The 5617-nt window shown below is 45.4% G+C and overlaps 1 long non-coding RNA gene across 1 annotated transcript; it reads right to left on the minus strand.

Moving 5' to 3' along the window:
* Positions 1 to 1051: 1051 nt before the first annotated feature.
* On the minus strand, positions 1052 to 1770 carry LOC103626813 (uncharacterized). The gene is made up of 2 exons (XR_002261991.1): positions 1490 to 1770; positions 1052 to 1401 (listed from the first exon to the last, which is right to left on the minus strand). It is a non-coding gene; the product is annotated as an uncharacterized lncRNA (long non-coding RNA).
* Between the last annotated feature and the right edge of the window lie 3847 nt (positions 1771 to 5617).

Genomic DNA, 5617 nt, shown 5'->3' on the forward strand with positions numbered 1-5617 from the left:
GGCATATATTTATATCGAAGCGCTTTTCACCCACTAGTCCGCATTTTAACTTATACACCACATGAGCACTACTAATTGTTACCTGCGACCACAACCATACGCATTTAGACCACAACAAGTAATTCATCGTAACTACGAGCTTAACCAACGCCATCTAACTAGTCGATTAACCAAAGGGATGGCACAGCCCGCCATACGACATACACGTCGGCTTGCCTCTTATTAATGCAGTCCGAGACACCACATGTATATATATCGCAATCTCTTACGCCATCGACTCTTACTTAACATGAGTTGGCTAACGTCGTATAAGACTTAGCCAAACATTTTAGACATTGTAACTCGAAACACGGGTTGAAGAGGTTAATTAGTTTTTCTTAACCATTTCTCCACTCGAATTAGTCAATGCACAAGTCACTTAAAACACCATATTTTAGGAGGTCTAACATAGAGACATTAAAACATGGCATAACACTCCATAAGACCTACATTGGTTACTGAAGGACCCAAAGCACTCACGTGCATATGTTATCGGACTGTTCTTCAATTTTAGCAAGGATTGACTCATGAACGCTACTTGCCCCCAATAATTATTGGGCTGCAATAACACTCGTATAAGACCTCTAATCGATCAACAAGACATTTATTTATCAAAAGGGAATGGAATGCACTAATTTATAAAGCTATGCATCGATCTGTCATACAACAAAAATCATGACAACACCGACAGATACTATCCACTAACCGTTGAAAAATTAAACTTACTTCTCGCTTTGCCACAACAACCCCCTTTAGTCACCTGACCATCGGGAGCATCATTTACGCGGTTATATGACAGCAACCCAAACGTCGTGTCACACAATACATATATCTGTCCTCGTTGCGAGTATAACCACATCGCGGCATATACCCGCACACCTCAAACAAACATCTCACGCCACCACTACTATATCACACCACGACACTCACACACCTACGTGCACTAATTAAATCCTCGCATCCCACGTATTTCCAAATTTACTCATCACATAAAACAAGCACGACACACATGTTTACCAAAACACGAATGCGACCTTGCCACGACATATAATCCAAACATTTTATGCCCACATCTAATCAAACACCACTATACACCACATCGACCAAAACGTAATTAGACAAACTACAAATCGCACACCTCAACAACCGCTTGTTCTTTAACCGCAAATGCGATCCCACTAACATGTATTGCCAAAACATATTACACACATCCACATATATACATGCATTGTCTGACATCAACCAAAGCGTATGTATTATAAACTATAAATCAATCAACCTGAACGGGTCGTGACTAGACGCATGGCTGTCCACATGGCTCGGTATTTCGTCGAACGGGCAAGGCACGACGTCGACCACTAGCTGCGAAAACACACAATTTGTTGGCGGCAGTTCATCGAACATCACACACATTGGAAAATAAATAACGAGAACAGCGGGGGTTTCTCACCACGGTTTTCGACGGCGTCGCGGATGGGCTGCGCAAGACAGCGAGCACACGGCGGGCGTCGATGGCGTGCTGCTGCAGCGCGCAGCTTGCTGCGCAGGTCGGCGATGGAGCTCGCTGCGCGACGAGGGAGCGAGGTAGTAGCAGGGACGTCCGACAGCAACGCAAGGGAGGAGCTCGCTGCTGGAAATTTCTGGGCGCTCTAGATAGGGAGCTGGGCGGCCATGGAGGAATGGGGCTCGGCCATGGGTGAAAATGGAGCTGCGCAGGGACTGCTGCTGCTGCTGGGAGGAAGATGAACAGGGCACTGGAAAAATTCTGGGCGTCCATGGGAGTTGCTGCCGCGCGAGAGAGTAGGAGCAGGGGAGGAATGAAGAGGGGCGGCTGGAACCAAGGAAGGCGACGCAGGGGACCTAGACGCCAGGACTGCTGGCCGGAGCAGAGGCGTCGGCCTGCAATGGAGGGGCGTCGAGCACAGTGGAGAAGAAAGGGCGTCGTTCCCTGCACGTGAGCTCAAGGAAAAACAGAGAGGAGGGAGGGCGCTGGGCAAAGGAGATGAGCTGAGCGCAGGGAGGTGGAGCTGAGCTCGCCTGCTGCAAGGACGCCAAGTGCAGGGAGCAGAGGGTCAGCCATGGGAGAGAGGGGAGCTCGCAGGGGAAATCGCCATGGCTGCTGGCCTTACTTCTTGCGCGTGGCTGCTGCGCGTGGAACAAGGAGCAGGGGGCGGCTGGAGATACGCCGGCGCCATGGACGCTAGGGAGGAGCTTCAGCGCCGAGGAAGAAGGAGCAGGGGCGCCAGCTTGCTGCTCGCCATGGAGGGGAGCACGGCTCCCTGCTTCTGCTGCCGTGGGATGCCTGCTGCGCGATGGAGAAGAAGACAGGGAGGCTGCGGTGGCGGCTGGAAAAAAAATGAGGGGTGGGAATGCAAAATAGCCCAAGGGCAAGGGGAGAGAGCTTCTATTTATAGACATGGGCTAGGGTTAGGGTTAGGGTTTTTAGTGGGCCTAATGGGCTGGAATGGGCTTGGCCCAAAACGAAATCGGGCTGGGTTAAATTATTTCCGGAATAAAAATGCTTCTGCGGAATTCGCCGCTACGGAGAAACAGAGCGAAAAGAGTTCGGACGAACGGAAGGTTGCGCAATTAACTCGGCCGAGAGTCTGTTTTGAATTTGCTCGGAAATTAATTCCCTACGCGTGATTGGAAAATAAATCATCCTGAGATTTGATCGGTTTTGGATTTTTAGTCGGAGAAGGCGAATCGCGATATTTTAAAATTGCGGTCGATACGGGGTTTTGAATTCGGTTCGGACATGAGATATTTTAGCCGAGTCGGATAAATTGATTTGATGACGACATATTAAGCATTCCGTTTGAGAGTACGGAGTCGGATAAATTTTTGGACATAGATCGAACATCGAGAAAATTGGATTCAGACACAGCTCGACTAGCAACTGTCGAGCGCTTGATTAAACGAGCTTTAGACAAGATTTATAAATCGAGAATGATTTTTGAGTTCGCATTCGTTCCGAGAAAAAAAAAGTTTTAACAGGCTCCAAATTTGGCCTTCTGTGAGATTGAATAATTCTGAATTCGGTGAAATGTGAATGAATAAGCTGGATAATCAGAGACATACGCGAGTGAGAAAGAGAAATTTTTACTGAGCATCCGAGATTAGGATTAATCTCCCGTCATAACACTAAACTGACACCTGGGGTGTCACAGCCTTCCCCCCTTAAAAAGAATCTCGTCCCGAGATTCGAATGAGGATATTTAAGGGTGGAGAAGCATGTAACTCCCAGACTGAAGATAGATGCAAATTCATGAGAGGGTATCTGACAAGATACTGAAGACAGATTTGATTAGAATATCGCGACATATCGAGACAAAATGCAGCGATCATTCTGAGAGTGTCCACAAAAGATAGCACATCGGTGTAGTCTTATAATGGATCACAACTATTAACTGTGATACCAGCGCGTACCGATCAGCTCAACCTTGTGTGCGCGCCCACAAGAGGCTCTCGGTTTCGTCGCGGCACCATCAGTCGTTTAGTCATAACACCATTACCAGACGCAACCAACGAGAAATCTACATAGCACAGATAGATGGAGCCCATGAGAGTATGGCTCAGAAAATAAGGATGTGATCGGAGTTGAAGCAAAGATTGTTGGCAAAAGAGCATCACATGAGAATTTTTGACTCCGCGAACTTGTCATGATCACCACAAAGATTACCCGGTAAGAGACTAGTACTCGATTTGATATAAGGAGGAACCAACCATGAGATCAAGATCTATGAGCTTTTAGAGACATGCGAGAACCAAGGACAACAATGAAATCCATTGAACCCAATGGGATAAGAATCGATAAAATGGCGTCATGATTCTTGAAGGAAGAGCATGAGATCGACCAGAATTGAGAGATTTAGGTAAGATCAACATCCGATACTTGAGAACGGGTTATAGCAGATAACCAGATAACGGGGCAGAATCATTAAAGGATCCAGGGATTCGGATGATAAAGCCACAACATGATTCACAAGGAAAGAGATCACCAGATCCATGCGAAAGGAGAGGTAGGCAAACAGGATCGGCTAGGATGATCAATAGAAATGTTATAAAGTTTTAGGAGCAAGGATTTATGGAAAGAAACATGGCCTTGATAGGGTTTGCGCAACTAGACACCAAACAACAATTTTTTTTGACGTAACAAGTGCACAAGGAGACTTGGGTTGGTCTAGCGGTCAAGCTGTGGGGGTCTATAAGCTGTGCAGGTGTAACTTCAAAGGTAAAACACTCAAGGGGGCTAGAAAATACCAACACAAGTAGGATTTTTTTTAAGAAGGTTTCACTTGCTAAACTCAAGGTTGTTTGGAGTGGGGGTCTTTTCATGAGAAGAGCAGTCAACATTTTTTTTGTAAAAATGGTTGAACAATTAAAACATTTTTTTTGCCAGACAAGAGAAGCACATAACACAACCTAGTCAAGACTATCTTGACACACAGGATAAGACTTCTTTTGCAGTTCCTAGCAATACAGCACATTATTCACAATTTCTTATTATTGGAATGAAGGTGAGAGAAGCATGTTGATGCACAAGAGACAATGATGCGACAATTAGGATGCATGCTCATTCTAGTCGTCTTCTCAGACCTAACTAATTTTTCGGGTGCTTCTACAGCATCCTTATTAATAGTAGTAGTAGTCTTTATGGCCTATATAAATAGCCACCTAGATACCCATCTATTTCCTAAGGCTTCACGTCCTAGGTCTATCCCTATCGTCCTGATACCTATCCAACCTTGGTTTCTAGCAAGTTTTACTTTTAAAAAGTTGGTAGTCATGACTTATTGACTTCTCTGTAATGGTATTCGCTCCGATACCAGCTGTGGCGGAACCGCCCGAATTATTCCAGCTTAAGTGCCCAAGTCGCACCCATAAGGGCAGCAACACACTTAAACAGGAATAAACCGTCAGTCCCTCGGATCTAGTCCGATAAAGCCACTTACCAGGATCGAATACCACTAGCTCACACGAAGGTGAGGCACAGAGAAATACAATAAAACATAATACCACAAATTTAATAAGTATCATTAGTGATTACATTATCGGAGTTTCAGAAATAATAACCATAAATTTTAATGCAACAGAAATAACTAACGGAGAAAACCGAGTAACATGGCGAAGCCTGGCCACGCTACTCCTCCTGGTCCTCTCCTGCGGAAGCAATACCCCACTCAACCGTCTATCCCGATGGCAGGGATGGAGGCCAAGTCACTCCATCAACCAATCATCCTAAGGAGTACCTGCAAAAATTGTGCCATAAGCAAGGCTGAGTATACTAATACTCAACTAGACTTACCCGGTGTGAGGAGTCTACTCCTCTACCTCTAGACATGCAGCTGTTTGGCTGAGGGGTTTGGTTTGCCAAAAGCACTAGCTGAGTCTAAAAATCAAGTTTTAGTTTTTCAAGTTTTAGTATGATCCTTTTAAACTAGATGTGTACCTAGCTACTCATACATAGTATCAAACATTTTTATCAATCAACATCTTTTGCCAGTCACCTCATTTCCACTTATTACTCAATGTAGCAGCATGGATCAAGCAGTCTCATTAGCTGCGAGAAGCAGAC

Source organism: Zea mays, chromosome 5 (genome assembly GCF_902167145.1).
Source record: "Zea mays cultivar B73 chromosome 5, Zm-B73-REFERENCE-NAM-5.0, whole genome shotgun sequence".
NCBI lineage: Eukaryota > Viridiplantae > Streptophyta > Magnoliopsida > Poales > Poaceae > Zea > Zea mays.